The sequence below is a fragment of the Aulonocara sp. 'chitande type north' Nkhata Bay genome, linkage group LG3 (assembly GCF_057382095.1).
Source record: "Aulonocara sp. 'chitande type north' Nkhata Bay isolate Kocher_YH1m ecotype deep benthic linkage group LG3, A_spYH_male_GT1.1, whole genome shotgun sequence".
Taxonomy (NCBI): Eukaryota; Metazoa; Chordata; class Actinopteri; order Cichliformes; family Cichlidae; genus Aulonocara; species Aulonocara sp. 'chitande type north' Nkhata Bay.
The window spans coordinates 13,154,850-13,175,733 of record NC_141346.1 but is presented as its reverse complement, the minus strand read 5'-3'; the positions used below and the strand labels follow the sequence as shown (position 1 = coordinate 13,175,733).

General features: G+C 42.6%; 1 protein-coding gene across 1 annotated transcript in view; it reads left to right on the top strand.

The window, feature by feature from the left end:
• LOC147334038 (polymeric immunoglobulin receptor-like) overlaps positions 1-20,884 on the top strand; it is a 419,044-nt gene that overhangs the window by 395,198 nt on the left and 2,962 nt on the right. The gene's annotated exons all lie outside the window — the stretch shown is intronic.

Genomic DNA, 20,884 nt, shown 5'->3' with positions numbered 1-20,884 from the left:
AAGTAGTTAACCAGCAGCAGGGTGAGGCACTCGCTACGTCTGGTGTTATGGCCCCCCCCCAATAAACGTGGGGCAGTTGCTAAGCTAATCAGTAAGAAAGCTCTCATACATTGCAATTTGAATGGCTTAGCAGTGAAAGCAGTACTTGACACATGTGCTCAAGTTTGCATCATAAGTAAACATTGGAAAGACTGATACTTGCCTGACTTAGTCATGCAACCTCTGTCTGAAATCATCAAGGAAATTGATGAGTTGAAAGTTTGCGCAGTCAACGGGGAAACCATATAATTTGATGGCTGGGTACCCATCATGATCAACTTACCGGGGGGTGAAGACCCCAGCCTCTCCATCAGTATTCCGGTCCTCGTCAGTACCTTGCCTGTGGACAAACCATTGATCGGTTTCAATGTCTTGGAACAGATCATTGAGGAGCAACTAGAGCAGTTGATACCTACTCTTGTTACCTTGCTGTGTAATGCCATCTGTCTTCCTCCTGAGAATGGTGAGGTGGTCAGAAGCTTCATTCAGACAGTAGAGCCAAACATTACACAAGGGTACTTGAGAACAGTTGAAAGGGATGTGATTATCCCTCCTGAACAGGTCACCTGGTTAAAGTGCCCCGTTCCATCAACCATGAATCCACTTGATTGTTTAGTGCTGTTTGAGGATGATGAGGGCAACCAGGCCCTAAAGCGGTTCTATGTCTTGACGGGGTTAGTTGAAATACAGAATCCAGCTAACCCATACATCACCATTGCTCTAAGTAATGACACCAAACATGATATGATCTTGACAAGGAAGATGGCCCTGGGCACCTTACAGCCAGTTGAACGTATTGTGGAGGTTGAGGCCTCAAACGAGTGCCCACCTGCAATAACGGTTCGCAAGATAATGGTAGAGTCAGCTGGACCTCTCCCAATGTCGTGGTATCCGCCAGTGAATCTTGATCATTTGGAAGAGGAACAAAAAGAGATTGTCCAGAGAATGTTGTTTGATGAGTGCAGGGTCTTTGAGTGGGATGGGAACAATATTGGTTGTAATCCTGATCTGAAAATGGTGATAAACCTAAAGGATGACATACCAGTGCAGAGAGCATATACCTCCTTTGCACAGTCTTGTAGACGGGGATACAACGTCCTCCCATGGATTCCTATCCTATTCCTGTCTAAACGGCCCATCTGTGTCTCTGTTCCTGTCCGTGATGTGGCCTCCCATGATTTACGCACCGTCTGTGTGGGCCTGGATCCTTGTGTCATCGATTCACAGAGAGTTGGGGAATGGCTTTCAACTCTCTGTGAATGGTACTCATGGCCATTGATCAGTGTGCTTTGGTCAGTGGGCTTTGGTCAGTGGTTGTTCTCAATGGTCTTGAGAATTTGTATATTAACCCTTTAAGACCTACCATAGAACCCAGTCCGCCAGAGCTTATATTATATTTTTACATGCTGTGGAGCCATTTCTGGGAGCATTTCAAGTTGCTATACATCAATACAACCATTATAGCCCAAATTTTAATATGTCTGCATTAAGTGCATAGTAATTACATAAATTGCAAAAAAGTGCAATAAACTACAAAAAAATTTAAAATCTTTTTTGTTTTTTTAACATATATTTCTAGTTAGAGAAATTTAAGAGGCTTATCCCTCAAAACTGTAAATACAAAAAAGTTGCACAAACTAGTTTCCCACCACAGGAAATTTATTTTGAGTGTTTTCATAGTTTTATTTTTGAGATACACCAATTTTCATATACTACAGGAAAAACGAAAAAATATATTATAGTGTAAATTTGCAAAATAACAGCATATGCATCAAAATAAACTATTTCCAGCAGTGCAATATGATTCCTAAGCATCCCAGAAACGACACAGAAAGTCATGAAGTCAAACATAACTTTTAAAAACACAAGTATAAGCTCATGAGGCCACGATGGCAAAAAACTACATTTCCGCAAAATGACGTCACTTCCGGTTTCGGGCAGGTCATGCGGTCATGTGATAGTTCGCGCTGATGGACGTAGGAAGTGTTACAAACAGCTGATCGGATCGGCAAAGCGCGTTTCTGGAATATTATGTTTTTGTTGCTACAAGCACTTTTTATGCAGTTTTTGCAAAGCTATATGTGGAAGGAAACTGTGACCGAGGACAAACTGATGGCATAAGATGTAAGTACAATTCCTCCGGTTTCATATGTAAAAAAAATTATTGCGCTAGCTCACGTGGTTGCAGTGCTAGCGGGATTTAAAAATAGTTACGCAAAATGGAGCGTGTCCGCTCCTATCGGTTCTAAAGGGTTAATGATCAAGAACTGACCTCCCAGATCATTGTTACTTCAGTGGGCTGTTTTCAGTCATTATGCAAATATACTGTTTATAAGACTGGGGAATCCTGCAGTCGACTGAGACTGAAGAAGTCACATGGATGAGTGACAAAACGTTTCTCCCACTGAAAACGTTACATCCAGATGAACAGAATCAGCTTTTGGAGATTTACTTAACTGCTTGATTGAGCATGTATTAAGACACTTTAAAATTTAGTTTTTACTATTACTTTTACTAGGATATTACCAGGAGAAGCTCACAAAGCTTTCTGCTATACTTCAGTTTCTCATTAAAATAAATAAATAAAACTTTCAGATCTTGGTACATCACAAAAACAGACATAAAAAAGGCCATTCATTTGGTTTACATGTAAATATTTATTTAGCCGCAGCTATTTTATTTATCTGGAGATGCCCGGGGAAGAGGTTCATCACGTTGTGGGAAAGTGGCTTTGTGGTTTCCCCTTGGGTATTACACATTTCTTAATTAACTCCACCTCCTCCCTCCAATCAAGGCTGCTCACCGGCCCGGACAGCCGGTAAATTCACAGCCTGGTACACCGGTCCCGTCGTCTACACCACCATTACCATCTGTTCAATCGTCTGCAGCTGCAATGACGCCGGAGGGACCCGCTCTGCCCGAGCAGGAAGTCAGCACAACGGAGGGTCCTGCATGTCGATGTACGGCACAGCGTCCAGCATGCAGGGTACTGTCAGGGACCTGGGCTCGAGCAAACCTGGTACCCTGTGCACTTATTGAATTGAATTGAATGAATGCTTTATTGGCCACATGCAGGTTGCCCCGCAGAGGAATAGGACCCCCCCCCCCCCCGACTTACACACACAACAAAGACATCACATGGGAATACAGTCGGAGATCGGCAGCGTTACAGAGAAAACACTGAAAAAATTACACAACAATGGGAAAAGTACAAGAGGAAAAAAAGAGACCTCTTCTCACGCTGGGCACCTATGGGAGGACAGCATGAGAACAAGAATAAAAAAAAAACTCCTCTGCACAGAGAGCACATTAATGTCCACATCACAACATTAGAGCACGTGACAAGCCACAGGGGTTGGATAGAGGGGTGGGGGGTAATTGGAAGGAACACAGCAGTCGTCCTACACAGCGCTACCATTTCAGCGTGGCACACAGACCCGCCGTCTTCCCCCACAGGAAACAAGCAAGGTTCAAGGTTCTTTATTTGTCACATGCATAGTTATACAAGTATAACACACAGTGAAATGTAGCCTGACACGCTCCTCGACATGTGCAAAAAAATTGGGGGGTGGGGGTGTAGAGGAAAAACATTATATATATATATATATATATGTAGTATATACATTGGGTGAATGTGCAGTAGTAGCAGCAAGCAGGTGAATTCTGTACATTAATATGAATAGACATCTGACTATTTTACAGGATAGACAATATAAACATATTTAAAATTAAAGGAATTGAAATGTACATTGTGCCTTGGTTTAGCATCGAAGGCGTTTGGAAAGGGAGGGGGATGAGTGCGTGCTTATCAGTGTAAGTGTATGTGTGTGCGTGTCCAGATTTCAGCTGAGACAGTGTCCTTCGCTCTATCAGGCTAAGTAAACAGTCTGCCAGCCAACCCAGGTGGCCTTGCGTGGGATGGGAAGAATAGTCATCACACAGTCGTTATCAGGGAGCTGTTTTGGTGGGCTCCAGCCTTGGGCCTGAGCAGCTGGCGCCGTGGTGTCCATATGTTGAATATTGTTGATTTCTCCTTTATGCGAGCAGCTCCGAATTTAGCACTCTGACACTGGTCTCTCGATCTCGCATTGGAGAGCCACGAGCCTCCCCATGATGGTATCAAACTTCTGTTCCGTGGTGTTGTCATTCTTTTGATTCTGAGACCCCACGACTGCAGCGATCCATTCTGCGATGTGATCCAACTTTCGCTCAAGGGTGTCATTGTGAGCAGGCCCCTCTCTGATGTATCCCATCATACGCTCAATGGTGTTAGTTTGAGTCTTCACAGCAGCTGTAAGCATCTCCAAGGTGTTAACCATGCTGCGTTCGGTGTGAGAGGTCGCGCCTCGTCCCATCGCTTCAATTCCAGCGGTCAGCCTTGGGGGGGTTTGAACAGCTGGTTCCGCTCTCTTATTTCTCCGATAAGTCAGGGCCAAGTCAGGGCCAAGCCAGCTCCGATCAGCAAGAACCCTGTTATCATGGTTCCGAATAGGTAGATATCTTCAGCGTCCTCGATCGACAGTCCCGCCAGGCACAAGATCCTCCAGGTCTGCCACCCATCCATCGTGTATTCGGCAGGGAAAGTCCCTCCAGGGCACTCGGGCTCTCCCGAGCCAAGACTTCTCGTTGAGAAAAGGGTGTCAATAGCATTCAGAGACCAGTTGATCAAATCCATAATTCTCTTTTAGGTTTTAGAGAACGACAGTGAGAGACTGTTCGAGGGAAAAGTAATGCACACGAGACAAGACAAGGACACAAGAGGCTAAGCAGGGAAGATAAGGGGAAGGAGGAGAGGAGAAAAAGTGCGACCGCCTTCACCAAGAGCCAAGAGAAGTTGTTATATTCACTTATATGTGTGAATTCGCAGCTGGAATAGGGGTTAAAGGTATCATCAGACTTGGGAAGTTGCTGCTTTCTACAAACAGGAAGTGAAATAGCACAACCAACAACTGTAATACTTGCATTAACAACAATAATAACAAAACAAACTACTACGACAATCAGTCAGACATATCCCTCCAACAGATCCATCCATTTGGTTCCTCCTGGCTGACCTGAAGGTAAGAAACATATGTAGGGTGTCAGCTGTCAAGTAGGTGATGAGTGAAGTAAATAAGTAACTAAAACTTATTAATATAGCACTTTTTTTAGACAAGAATCTATTACAAAGTGCTTAACTTATTATTAAAAATACAGCACATAGAAACAACATAATACACAAGAACATCATCAAAAATATTTTTATAGTTGATCAGAAATTTACTGTAACTGTTTTGTCTGGGAGTGTTATCTACTGAAACTGAATTGTAACTGAATCTTGGCTCCATCCAAACATCCCCAATGCCTAGGTGGAGTTACCAAGCTGGACATTACACCATCAAGATCACACCAAATACTCCTGTAAGGAAAGGTGCGACCAGAGCAGAAAGCAACCAGGGTGTCCATATCATTGTTGGGGACTTTAATCAGGCATGTGTGAAAATTGTACTCCCCAAATTCCACCAATATGTTACATGTCCTACCAGAGGGGTAAGGACACTGAACCATGTGAAGATATCAAGCAGGCCTACAGACTGACACCCCTCCATGACCTAGGACAATCTGACAGAATCTCTCTGCTCCTCATCCCTGCCTACATCCCCTCAGGAAAAAAAAGCCCCTCCAAGCACCCTGGTCATGGCTACAGACCTATAGCCGTCACAGGAAAAGATACGTGAGGATGGTCTTCGTGGACTACATCTCAGCGTTCAACACCATAATCCCAGACATTTTTACCACCAAACTGGACCACCTTAAACCTGATCCTGATTTAAATATTTCCTCATCAACTGGCCCCAAACAGTCCACGAGTCCAGCAGCCACATCTCTGTCAATCTCACCTGGGCCCACAACACCAACATGTTGGTAAAGAAGGCCCAGCAGCAACTGCATTTCCTCCTTGTCCTGAGAAAGAATAACCCAGACCGGAAGCTGCTGCGAGTCTTTTACTGTGCTTCAGTGGAGAGCGTACTCTCCTACTGCCTGGCTATTAGGTACGCAGGGGCCACAACTGAGAACAGAAAGGCTGCACAGAGGGTAATTAACCCCACAAAAGAAAAACATTGGCTGCCCTCTGCCACCCATGGAGGCCATTGCCATGTCCTCCATTCTCAGGAAAACCACTGTCATCATGGGTGACCCCTTGCACCCCACCCACCACCCGTGTGACCCGTGCCCTCTGGTCGGTACCTAAGGTCAGTCACTTTCCACACCTCCAGAGTCCGAAACATCTTCTTCTGATTCGGACTCTCAACAAGTACTGTCCCTGCTGGTGACTTCTTGTGACAATTGGATAAACCTAGAATCTCAGCTCACAATGACTTTATGTCATCTTCTGTAGGCCTTCATTTTAATGTAGCTAATCACATGCAAAGATAGGGTCTAGGACTATGATCACAACATTGTGTGAAAGAAAGACGGAGGGCGGAAACTGTGAAGACAGCGACTGTGGTGGTACAGGCCAGGTACACGGAGCGACACAGAGACAAGGATCTGGAATTAATTGCAGGTACATTGGGAAAAGTGATAGAAAAGATCAAAAATGGATCAGGAAATTGAATTTCTAAAATGTTAATATTTGTCAGAGCAAAATCAAAAAATTCATCTAAGTGCTGCTCATATCTACCTGTAGCTGGAGGAGAGGTGACATTCACTGGCCCTGAAAGAGTGTCCTGTTTTGAGTCAGGTATCTCTGCTGCACCATCCACTGTGTTAAATAAACTATGGCCTGCTGCAAATCATATCAAAAGAACAACAATTATTACAAAACAAATGTCCCCTGACAAACAAAAAAGTGTTGATGAGGAGGATTTTTTTTGTCTAGGCCTTAAACCACATGTCTGTTCTTCTGAGCACTAATATACACACAAGAAATAGGCTTTTATGAAAACACTAAATCAAACACTGCTAACAGTGGGAATAAAGGAATTATTTTACGGCATTAAAAAAAATCAATATCATGGTCCACACTGAGATTTCTCAGTCCATCCGACTTAAATACTCTATACGTGGACTTAACTGAACTCACTGCTCTCAACTATTAATTTAAATTTGTAATCTGACGAGACACAGTCTGTGAACATGGATTCAAAAATTCATGTTAAACTATATTTTGTCAAATTTGTCAAAATTTTAAAGTAATTTCACATTCAAATACATCATCTCCAACAAAATGTCGACTGTGACAGACAATCAGAAAAATCAGAATATCAGACAGCTACACCCTCAGCATCCACACAGTCAGACCATGAAACCTATAAATCGTGTCTTTAGCTCATTAATCCACTATGTCCAGTGACTGCCATCTTTGTCCTTTTCCCGACTGATTAGAAATCATGGGACTCGTAAAAATGACCAATAGTACGTATTACACGAAAAGCAAGCTAACAGCTAACTGAATTCAGTTTTGGTACAAACGTATGTTTGGTATCTACTGTGATAATAAAAAAGTCAAATAGTGTCATTTAGCTGGTTCAGGTATGAAGCCTGGAGTTTGTCTCATCCCCAAATCATTAAATATGGTAAATGGACCACTTTAATAGCTTTTCTACTCGAGCATAAAGCGCTGATATTACACAGATATTTATTCAAGGCTGCATAGAAAGACTTTTATTAACATCAGGTGTAGCCTCTGCACAAGGTTGGAGCCTAATTACTGCCTTTAACTCTGATAAAACCAAATCTGATGTTCCAACAGTGTTCAGGCCGAGAATTATTACCTGCAATGCTCCAGTTTGACCTCATGGTGGCAGTGCTGTCTCACTGTTGTAATGGCTACACAGACTACAGGAGAGAACAAGAGGGCTCTACTACTGATGTTTCATGATGTCTTTATGACATCATGCTGACGTCAGCCTCATGACATCATCAGGTTTTATAGATCACGTGCTGATGTCAGCAGTGTTAATATGTAAATCTAGTGCAGTATATTCATCTTTGTGTCAGTGTGAAGTCACATAATGTTGTACTGAAAAAATAATATTTTAAAAAGCTCAAACAAAGAGTGTTCATGTCCTCCAATGACTAATATATTACTTTAATGTTTTGAGATGGAAACTAAAGCTTTGTCCTCACGTGACCCTGACCTTTGACCTTTGTATTTATTATCTTTACCCACATGATTGGAGCAGAACTGGAAATCTTTGGCTTTTATAACCTGTAAAATTTCAGATTTTAAGATGTTTTCATGCAGTGTGTGATTTTGTGACTCTTTATGGCATCATTGTGACATCGTATTGAAAAAATAAACTGTGTTGTTCCGCTCTCTTCATGTCCTTTAAATCAGACAACATGACAGTGGTTGTGTGTTTGTTGTCACGGCAGCAGCAGCCATCTGTGACACCAGCACACAAAAGCAACACAACAGCAGGTTCAAACACTCAAAGAGCTGCGTTACAGTTAAATGTGTGACTGGTTGCTGAGCTGTTTGATTTTATGTGTCAGAGTTCAACTTCACATGTTTGAAATAATAACACAATTCTGGGAGCAATAATGACAGAATAAGGAAACAGGACAGACGATGACGACCTTCTTCTGTTGGACATGTGCACATCAGTTATACAGTGGGGCAAAAAAGTATTTAGTCAGCCACCGATTGTGCAAGTTCCCCCACTTAAAATGATGACAGAGGTCAGTAATTTGCACCAGAGGTACACTTCAACTGTGAGAGACAGAATGTGAAAAAAAATCCATGAATTCACATGGTAGGATTTGTAAAGAATTTATTCGTAAATCAGGGTGGAAAATAAGTATTTGGTCACCTCAAACAAGGAAAATCTCTGGCTCTCACAGACCTGTAACGTCTTCTGTAAGAAGCTTTTCTGTCCCCCACTCGTTACCTGTATGAATGGCACCTGTTTGAACTCATCATCTGTATAAAAGACACCTGTCCACAGCCTCAAACAGTCAGACTCCAAACGCCGCCATGGCCAAGACCAAAGAGCTTTCGAAGGACACCAGGAAAAGTATTGTAGACCTGCACCAGACTGGGAAGAGTGAATCTACAATAGGCAAGCAGCTTGGTGTGAAAAAATCAACTGTGGGAGCAATCATCAGAAAATGGAAGACATACAAGACCACTGATAATCTCCCTCGATCTGGGGCTCCACGCAAGATCTCATCCCGTGGGGTCAAAATGATCATGAGAACGGTGAGCAAAGATCCCAGAACCACACGGGGGTCCTGGTGAATGACCTTCAGAGAGCTGGGACCAAAGTAACAAAGGTCACCATCAGTAACACACTACAACGGCAGGGAATCAAATCCTGCAGTGCCAGATGTGTTCCGCTGCTGAAGCCAGTGCATGTCCAGGCCCGTCTGAAGTTTGCCAGAGAGCACATGGATGATACAGCAGAGGATTGGGAGAATGTCATGTGGTCAGATGAAACCAAAGTAGAACTTTTTGGTATAAACTCAACTCGTCGTGTTTGGAGGAAGACGAATACTGAGTTGCATCCCAAGAACACCATACCTACTGTGAAGCATGGGGGTGGAAACATCATGCTATGGGGCTGTTTTTCTGCCAAGGGGACAGGACGACTGATCCGTGTTAAGGACAGAATGAATGGGGCCATGTATCGTGAGATTTTGAGCCAAAACCTCCTTCCATCAGTGAGAACTTTGAAGATGAAACGAGGCTGGGTCTTCCAACATGACAATGATCCAAAACACGCCGCCCGGGCAACAAAGGAGTGGCTCCGTAAGAAGCATTTGAAAGTCCTGGAGTGGCCTAGCCAGTCTCCAGACCTCAACCCCATAGAAAATCTGTGGCGGGAGTTGAAAGTCCGTGTTGCTCGGCGACATCCCCTAAACATCACTGCTCTCGAGAAGATCTGCATGGAGGAACGGGCCAAAATACCAGCTACTGTGTGTGCAAACCTGGTAAAGACCTATAGTAAACGTTTGACCTCTGTTATTGCCAACAAAGGTTATGTTACAAAGTATTGAGTTGTATTTTTGTTATTGACCAAATACTTATTTTCCACCCTGATTTACAAATAAATTCTTTACAAATCCTACCATGTGGATTCATGGATTTTTTTTTCACATTCTGTCTCTCACAGTTGAAGTGTACCTCTGGTGCAAATTACTGACCTCTGTCATCATTTTAAGTGGGGGAACTTGCACAATCGGTGGCTGACTAAATACTTTTTTGCCCCACTGTATGCATTGATCCAGTGCTGCTTCACAAGTACACACACACAACAATCAGTGCAAGAGCACAACTACATGAACTAGTTATGATCTATGTAGAAAAGTATAAAGCAGATAAAGTACATGATATATGACACAGTGATGCTATCAAACAACAACACACAAACAACAACACAAAGAGTCCAGATGAGCAAACAGTCGCTGCTCAGTGTGACCAGGACAGTCTGAGCTCCGTCCTAAACCTGAACAGCTGTTCACCAGAATCCTGCTGATTGCTGCTCAAAGCTGCTTTCAGAGAAAGTGGAGCTGTGATCAGTGTCAGTGTGTTACTTTATTACAAAACACTAAAATGTTACTTTGTGTCTCTGAGGGTTTCTGTCACATGTGTGTTCTCACAGCAGATCATTGAGTCGGCCTCAGATCTTCTTGAATCTGTAAAAACTGGAATCACAGAGCAGCTGACTGGTGTCCTCTAAATGTTTCACCTACAGCATTCAGTTAAAGAGGAAAAACTCTGATCTGTGCTGACATCACTTCCTGGTTCAGACTGAAGGAGAGGATGAGGAGTTCACTCTAACACTTAAACACTGCGATGGTGTCACATGTTCGTATGGTGCACACACCAGTGGGACAGCACTTTGTAACATGTGATGTGCAGTGGGGTGGCCTGACCCCCCAACCAGAGTGGCCACTAAAACAATAAAATTTAATGAAATATGAAATGTACGATTATGGTTTCACAGTGAAGCTCAGATATCCGAGGGTAAGTGAATGCAGCACCGGCTTCTGCACTATGCACATCATGTTAGCAAAGGTAGGAGAGCCAAGCATGAAAGACGGCACCGCAGAAAACATTTTTTCGGCGAAAGATTAACAAGTTAACATAGCTGGACTAGCCATTGGACGTTTGCATGGCGGGCTGATGACTTATTTATTTATTTATTTTTGTAACGGCATGAACAATGGGAGGTGGTGGATTGGCCAGATCTTGGCCGATGTGTAAAAATAACTCAGTTGTTTGGTGGTGGCTATGGCGGAGCTTCCACAGAGGCAACAGGTGGATGAGGGAAGGTGAGGCAGGAGGAGAGACCCGAGGTGGCCGCTGGTCCAAGTGTCAGGTGAACTGAACTTCAAGTAAGAAGTTATGACCTGCAGTCTATCTGGGTCAGATATAAACCAAGTTTAGGTGGAGTTTATTTTTGTTGTGCTGACTTTTTACAGTCAGTTACAATGCCTCATACTGCGTGAGCTAGCATGACGAGTTTCTATACAGCTGTTCGGTTGCTATGATGTTACTGATAGTGAACTTTATTTTATTCATAAGGTTATTTAGTAGAGTTGCCAACGGCTCCTTAAAAAAATGGAATGGTCCCTCATTCAGAGAAAATATTACGCATTTCGTATTGAGCTGAGAAGAGACGCAGTTTGTCCCGGACTTTAGCTAGAATGGAAAAAGACACAAAGCTGGAGTTATTCTGTATTTACAGCTACCTCTTCTCTTATCTCCCCTCCCTCTTCTATTGCTACTTCAATCATGAAACTGATCAATGATCAGCTTTTCTCTCTCATTTATTTATCGCCCACCTTGCACCAGAAACAGGAAACCAGCGGATGTCGCGCTAAACAAAAGCAGCACGTTTAAGCTTGATCAGCTGTTGTTAGAATTTATTTAATATTAATTTCTAGTATCAGCTGATGTTTGCTGGAGCCACAGCTGTAAAGCTGCTGGTCATGATGTCGGTTTGGATATGTGATGAGAGGGAAACATGAAGATGAAACCAGGAGATGTCCTTACTGAATCATCAGAGCTGAACAGGTGATGGAGAAACAGGTTGACCTTTTAGGTGACATGAATGAGTTGAAGGGAAGTTATGAACTGTTTCTGAGAGATAAATAACACCAGGATCCTTTTTTTATGTAGCTGACAGCTGGTAACTGTGCAGGTGCGGGTCTAGCAGTGTGTTGCCAGGGGGCCAAGTAGGGCATTAATAGGGAGAGGGGGGCACAAAGAAATACTTTTCTTTTTTATTCTCAGTTAAAATATCTAGCTTTTATTAAATAATTATCTGAATCTTGTGAACAAAGTTTTTATCTGACGTAAAATGTATAGAAATCATACATATACCAACAAGACTGTACATCACTGTCACAACAGCATTTGTTTTCATTCAAAGTCTTTATGGCTTTAATACCTGGTGGGCCGGTCTGTAGTCAAAATGCCCGATTTTCTGTCCCAGTCCAGCCCTGCAGGTTAATACTGGCAGTGTCACCATGCCAGCTGACTGTATTTCATCATCAGCCAGTGTTGTTCTTTATACATCAATATTACCAAAGTTTACCATAAGGCAGCATAGAAAGTATTTACTTGCTCTCAGGTTTTATTCAAATGTTAGTCTTTTCAGTTGTTTCCCCACTTTTTTCCTGTTTCAAAATCAAACACCAGTTTGTGAGAAGATTATCTTTTTTTTTTTAACAGGCATTGGCTAATTTGCCAATTGTATGTTAAAAATGTTCGTATTTTAATATTCAAAAATGTTTTTGCCCAAAACATGTGTGCTCTACATGTCAGTAAAAATACTATGCAAATATTGATGTCCTTGACTGCTGAATAAACACTGACTGATTGTATCTCTTGTACTTTATCAATGCAGTATCTAAAAACTTTGCACCGTAGTGGTTAAAATCTCATTCTAATAAGAGTTAAAAGTGCATTCGGTTATTAGGTTTATAGGGTTATTGAATTATGGTTAACGGTTGGTAGAATTGTTTTTAACATTATCTGCCAATTACATCTGCCACCCTTCTCCAAATCTGTGCCCCTACCTGGCCCCCCCGACAAAATTTTCTAGACACGCCACTGGTGATGTGACTTTGATAAAGATGAAAACTTCTTATTATTATTGTGACTTTGAGACATTGATGTCACATGTTTTACTCTCTCCACACTCAAAGACCTTCAGAGTGTCTGATTTAAACATCTTCAGGCTCTGACCTCAGAGGAGGGACCAGAAGGAAACTGTCAGATCATCAGTGTGATCATTATTGTCTAAACTTCATTAAGCAAACCTGAACAAACATGAAAACATGCTCTGCTTTCCTCTGACCTTTTACTTTGTGTGGTCCTCTCATCTTTGATTGTTTAATTTGTTCCACACAAACCGCATAGACATCTGTCAACAATCCTCAAAGTCTGTGACCTGATCAAGCACACGTTACATAACGGCTGATTTCAAACACGAACACAGTACAGAGCTGGAGCAAAGATGGAATTCACAAGACGTCACCTTTAGATCTAATTTCTGTTCAAGAAACTTTGACATGAATGAGGATGTTAGAATAGAACATACAATTTTGTCACTGAGCAGTGATAAAATTGTATGTCACTGTTCACCATGCGAACAGAATTCACATAGTGATATTTATTAAATCCCCAACTGACCAAAACAGCTCAGCCTCTCTAACGTCTCTCAAACATTCACTTTTATCCTCACATCATCAGCTCTGCTTCACCTTCTTGTTAAATGTTCTTCATGGTGTTCATGTTGTTCTCTGCATGGATCCTTTACACTTCTCCCTAAAGCATCTGTGTTCTCCACACTTCAGTTAGCAGACATGAGCTCCTCTCATCTTTGGATGTTCACAGCTTTTTTTTTTTTTCAAATCACCACCTTCACCATGTTTGAATTCACAGAACTGACTTGAAGCAAAACCTTCAATAACGGCTGAAAATGTGACACACAGACCTCATAGACATCTGCAAACAATCCTCAAGGTCACACATGTGTCCACTTTACCATCGGTGAGTTTCAGGTTTGGTATTTGCACGACTTCACAGTGCTTTCAGCCACATTTACCAAAACTCTGCTCCTGTTCTGACTGTCCTGATAATAATCTGAGAGAAAGAGCTGAACTCCTCCTCTGAGCTGTTACAGGAACAGATGTTGGCAGATGTGTCAGTGACAGAGTTACAGTTAGAGAGGTCAGTGAGCAGGATTTCTATCAGGATTCGTGTCAGAGTTATTATAATGATGTCTGTTGGTTCACACTCACGGCTGCTTTGGACTGATTCCAGCTCAAAGAGCATCAACATGTTTTCATGTTTCCATCATGATGAGGAGCAGAAACTCTGAGGATTCTCCTGAACTGACTACAGTAAGTCATCCCACAGATTCTGCTTTATATTCCACATATTATTCAGTAAATTATAGATAATTACTGATAACCAGACACTTTGAGAGGAAGAAAAAGTAAAAAAGGAGGTACAGCATGGAATAATGAAATAAGTCAGAATGATTTGTTATGTGAGCTCCAGCTGCTTCCAGGCTGTAATCAGCTGATCTACAAGCAGACGTTACACGAGCCATCAGGGCTGATTTCAAACCCACACACGGTACAGAGCTGTCAGAATGAATGACTTTAGTTCACTCTTTATCCAGGTTGTCTGCAATGATTATTTAATCCAACAGATGGTGTACTTCAGTGTCACACCAACACAGTGTTGACAGAGTAAAGTGAATGTGCCACACACTCCATGAGGCGTCATCTTCTCATCACCATCTTAAATTGTAACCTTCATGGGACACAGCTGTGAGAGAGAACAACAAAGAGCAAGAAAGACTGAGACAACATGTGGGAGCACAGCTGAGCCAATCACAGAGACAGAGGAAGTAGAACTAGACATGAGATACAAGGAAGAACAGACCAAAATAAAACAACAGGAAACAAAAAATCCTCAATATCACAAAAGAACAAATAATCAGATCAACAACTGAAGAGTATGAAGTCATGTGATTTCCGGGAAGTGCTGCAGCAGCGGCATGCTCTCTCCCTGCAGAGTATTTGCTGCTGCTCGTCTTTTCCATGTTTTCTGCTGCTTCTTTGTCCCTCACTGTAAACAGATGTACTGAGAGACTCCTGCACTGATGTTTCATAGAAAAGTCCAAACAGCTTCACTACTTCTCCATGAAGAACAAAGATTTGCTCTCTGTGGCTCCAACACAACTTAAAGACAATCAAAGGTGGACAAAGTTCTCCAGAACAGCCACACAGGAGGTCATGACTTTTGACTTTATTCATTAGAACAAGTTCATTTCAATTCACTGACAGACAGAGTTGACGGTTGTCTCTAAACATCTACATGTTCAGTTCCTTGTACTTAAACACGACTGTCATGTTAGACAATGTGAATGTCAGAAGATGTATCTGTAAAAATGGGATGTAAAAGGGAAATATTAGCATGTTTGTTCAGTTTTTGTCGTACAGAGTGGAGTTTACACACAGATTAACTTGTTACATTTTGTCTTTTATCTTTGAATTGTTTACTGTAAAAAATGCTTTTGTTGAATAAACCTTAAGTAGTTTCTTTTGACCTACAGAGAAAGCAGATGGATTATACCAGCCTCACACTTTTTTTTTATCTTTATATGGATTTTTCTTCCATCCTGATGATCAGAAGACAGTTTGAGGGTTTCAGATCCTTCAGAACAACAGTAAGTGTTTAAAATGACGTCTTTCAGTCTTTTAGGTAATCTGACAGGTTGACTGAAGTCTGTGAGATTGAGTAGATTAAAAGATTGTTAATGTTAATGTTCTGGATTAACAGATGGCCTTTAGTCATAGTACCTGATGATAGATGATGTGGAGATCATTTAACAACTGAACCTGTTAAACTCTCAGACCTGCTTTAGATTTTATATATTTTATATTTTGTGAACTCTTTTTTAACAATGGACTTTATGATCTGCATACGGTCCAACGTAACACATCACAAAGTAACACGTCACAACGTAACACGTCACAACATAACACGTCACAACGTTACGTGGCTTAACTTCCTTAAGTTCACAGTCAGACATTTTGAGATCGATCGAACGGCCATAAGGCAAATTTTGATCTTTAGTTAAACCTTAAATTTAAACTAGTATTCAGGTTTAGACTCAGGTTCAGTTGTTCAGTGAAAATACCAACAGACTCAGAACAAACTAAGAGTCAGATCAGCAGAAACAGAGAACACGGACATGTCTGCTGTAACTGCGTCGCTCTGCTCCACGCTGATGTTTGTCCTGTTCGTCTCTGCAGGTGAGATTTAACTGTTAGAAACTAAACTGAGTTTGACTCTGTTTAACTTAATATTAAAGAATAATTTTCAAATTGATTCAGTTTGTTGGCCGGTGTGATAATGCTAATCAGTTAGCAGCACTGCTTTAAGGTGAAATCCTTTATATGGAATCAGATTCCTGTCAGACAAGATAAAACATCATCTTGACATGTAAGAAAGTACATACTGTATACTTATTATACATTAAATGGTAAATGGCCTGTATTTTGTATAGCGCTTTACTAGTCCCTATGGGCCCCAAAGTGCTTTACACCAGCGGTCCCCAACCCCCGGGCCTCAGTACCGGTCCGTGAGTCGTTTCGTACTGGGCGCGAGAGTTGAGGCTCGGGTTTGAAATGTATGGTTTTCAGGGTTTTTATTGGTTTTCAGCGTTATTTTGTTATTGTTTTTATCGTTAACTTGGTTTTCCTGGGTCTTTTCATGTGTGTTATGAATAAATCTTCTTTTTTTCCGTACCGGTACTAGTTTTATTTTGTTGTATTTATCCGCGACACCTTAAAGGGCAGTCCGTGAAAATATTGTCGGGCATAAACTGGTCCATGGCACACAAAAGGTTGGGGACGCTGGTTTACACTACATTCAATCATTCACACAGACATTCACACACTGGTGACGGCAAGCTACATTGTAGCCACAGCTGCCCTGGGGCGCACTGACATAGGCGAGGCTGGCGCCACAGGGTGCTCTGACCACCACCAGTAGGCAATGGGTGAAGTGTCTTGCCCAAAGAAACAACGACCGAGTATACATTAGTATTTAAGTACATGTTTATGTACATGTACTATTTCTCTCGTGTCATTTTCTGATTGTACTAATTGTAATTATATATATTTTTTATGCAAATATTATTTGTACTCCATATCATTTAACTAAAATCGTCATGGTATACACATGATTGAATCACTGGTCTAGTAATATAACGTAAGACTCAAAATGACTAGGGCGATCACGGCCCAGAGTTGGCAGTTGGTCTTGTAATTGGAAGGTTGCCGGTTCGAGCCCTGGCTCGGACAGTCTCGGTCGTTGTGTCCCCAGAGGAGCCGATGGCGTGATATGGCAGCCTCGCTTCTATCAGTCTGCCCCTCGCAGCTGTGGCTACAACTGTAGCTTGCCTCCATCAGTGAGTGAATGTGAGAGTGAATGAATGGTGGAATTGTAAAGCACTTGAGGGTCCTAAAAGTGCTATATAAATGCAATCCATTATTATTAAAAATGCAATTCTATACAACAAGCTAGTTACCTTTAGCTATCAATATATTTATCCATACTCTATCAGGGTCGTGCAGGCTGGAGCCTATCCCAGCTGTCATAGGGCGAGAGGCAGGGTACGCCCTGGACCAGCCACCAGTCTATCTCAGGGCTAACACAGACAGACACCATATGGACAATTTAGAATCTTCAGTTAACCGAACCCCACTGAGTGCATGTCTTTGGACTGTAGGAGGAAGCCGGACCTTTTTCCTCCCATGATGCAACAGTGTTTAACCACTGTGCTGCCCATCAAACAGTATATTTTATTTTATTTTATTTAAAACGCATCAAATTAAACTGGACTGTCTGTCCAATCTGTTTGCAGCTTTAAGTGAACTCAGTGAACCATAACCTGCTGTCACTTGTCACACTGATCAAATATTACTGTCAGTGTGTCTAGAGCTGAAGACATAAATACTTAAAGAAGGGGGTGGCTGTACCTCAGGTGATAGAGCGGGTCACCTACTTGTTGTTGGTTTAATCCCTGTTTTCTTCAGTCTGCGTGGCAAAATTTTCTTGAGCAAAATACTAACGTCAAGTTGCTCTCTGGTGCATCCATGAGGGTGTGAATGTGTGTTAGATAGAAATGACTGACATAGAAAAAAGTGCATGGGTGAATGAAGCAAATGACTGAGTAGATGATTCGGAACCATGATAACAGGGTTCTTGCTGATCGAAGCTGGCTTGGCCCTGACTTATCGGAGAAATAAGAGAGCGAAACCAGCTGGTCAAACCCCCCCAAGGCTGACCGCTGGAATTGAAGTGATGGGACGAGGCGCGACCTCTCACACCGAACGCAGCATGGTTAACACCTTGGAGACGCTTACAGCTGCCGTGAAGACTCAAACTAACACCATTGAGCATATGGTGGGATACATCAGAGAGGGGCCTGCTCACAATGACACCTGTCATGGTCCTGGGTCGTGTGACCCAGTGTGTTATGTTTAGCCTATTTTGATGTTTATTGTTTGTTTAGGTTCTCTAAGGTAGTCCAGCCATTTGTATATATTACCCTTGCATTAAGTCAAAGTCAAAGTCAAAGTCAACTTTATTTGTCGATTCTGCCACATGTACAGGACATACAGAGAATAGAAATTGCGTTACTCTCAATCCCTAGATAAATAGCAAATGAACATTTAAATATATTTAAATATAAAAGTGATTAAAAATGCAAGTAAAATAATTAAAAAGTAAAAATTTAAATAAATACAATTTTACATATAACAAGAAAGCTATACAATATACAATATAATGGGTAAGTGACATTGAGTGTAAACCAGGCAGAGTAGTGCAAATAGGCAAATAGTCCAAATGGAGATTTAGTAATGTACGGTAAGAGAAAGTGTAATAACAAAGTCTTATGAGGTAATGGCAGTCCAATGCTCCACAAAGTGACTGGTAACTGGTGCAGGCCAGTGAGTGAGTCAGAGAGTGTGTGTGTTTGTGTGTGTGTGACAGAGTTCAGTGAGACCGTGGAGGAGAGAGGGGGCAGAATCGGGAGGGAGTTAAGCTTCCTGACAGCCTGATGGATGAAGCTGTCCTTCAGCCTGCTGGTCCTGGCCTGGAGACTCCGCAGTCTCCTCCCCGACGGCAGCAGCTTGAAGAAGCTTTGCATTGGGTGCGTGGGATCAGCCGCTATGCAAAGGGCTTTTTTAGTGAGACGGGTGCTGTAAATGTCCTGGAGGGAGGGGAGAGAGACACCAATGATCCTCTCTGCAGCTCTCACTATGCGTTGGAGGGTTCTATGACAGGACGCATTGCAGGCTCCAAACCACACAGTGATGCAGCTCGACAGGATGCTCTCGATGGTGCCTCTGTAGAAAGTGTACATGATGGGGGCTGGTGCTCCTGCTCTTCTTAGTTTGCGGAGAAAGAAGAGACGCTGCTGTGATTTCTTGGCCAGTGCTGTGGTGTTGTACGTCCAGGAGAGATCCTCTGTGATGTGCACACCCAAGAACTTGGTGCTGCTCACTCTCTCCACAGACGCTCCGTCAATGGTCAGAGGAGCATGTTGGGTGTGCATTCTCCTGAAGTCCACAACAATCTCCTTCGTCTTCTCCACATTCAGAGAGAGATTGTTGTCAGCACACCACGTGGCCAGGCGTCTCACCTCACTTCTGTAGTCGGTCTCATCCCTGTTGCTAATGAGACCCACCACCGTTGTGTCGTCCGCAATGTCTCCCTTGCCCTTCGTGTGTTTATGTCTGTGTGTCTTGTACTGTCAAGTTCATGCTGTCAGTTATGTCATCTCCCCTGTACTAAGTTTCCCTGGGTCATGAGTCCTGTATGCGTGGTTATGTTTAGTTCTTGTCATGTCTAATTTCCATGTTTCCTGTTTTACTTTGTAAGTCTGTATTCATTGTCAGTGTATTCAGTTGCACCCTCCTGTCCTGTCGTTAGGTTCATGTGTGTCAGCTGTGATCCCATGTGTGGCCACTTCCCCTGATCATCCCTCATGTGTATTTAGTCTCTGTGTTTCATGTAGTCTGCGTCGCGTCGTCTGTGTTATCTCCCCTACCCCTTGTCATAGTTTCCCAGCCTTAACTAGTCCTAGTTTGTACTTTGTTTAGCCATAGTTTTCCCAGTCTATGTTCAGGTTTTCCCTCAGTTGCTTTGCTGCCTTGTTCCTTAAGTTTTCGGCCCTAAATAAAGGCTCGCCTTCTGTTAAGTCCGGTTTTGTGTCCTCACCTCTGTTTGCTCTTGGGTCCTCCACTCACTACACACGGTCTTCCCCGGCGGTCCGTGACAGACACCCTTGAGCGAAAGTTGGATCACATTGCAGAACGGCTCACTGCAGTTGTGGGGTCTCAGAATCAAAAGAATGACAACACCACGGAACAGAAGTTTGATACCATCATGGGGAGGCTCGCGGCTCTCCAACGGGAGATCGAGAGACCAGTGTCGGAGTGTTAAAGAACAGCTTTGAAATTCTCCTGAGCTGCTCGCATAAAAGAACACGGGAACACGAGGGAACACGAGGCGGGTCTGGGCCCGCGCTGGAGAGTCGGCACAGTGGCAGGATGGCTGCTGTGTTGCCTGGGATTACGCCTTATCCCCTACCCAACCCTGTTGCTGGTCACGTGCTCTATAATGTTGTGCTGTGGACATTTATGTGCTTTTCTGTGCAGAGGAGGTTTTTTTTGGTTTCCTGTTCTCATGCTGTCCTCCTGTAGCCCAGCATGAGTAGAGGTCTCTTTTTTTCTTCTTGTACTTTTCCCATTGTAGTGTACATTTCAGTGGTTTTCTGTAATGCAACCGTTCTCTGACTTGTATCCCCATGTGATG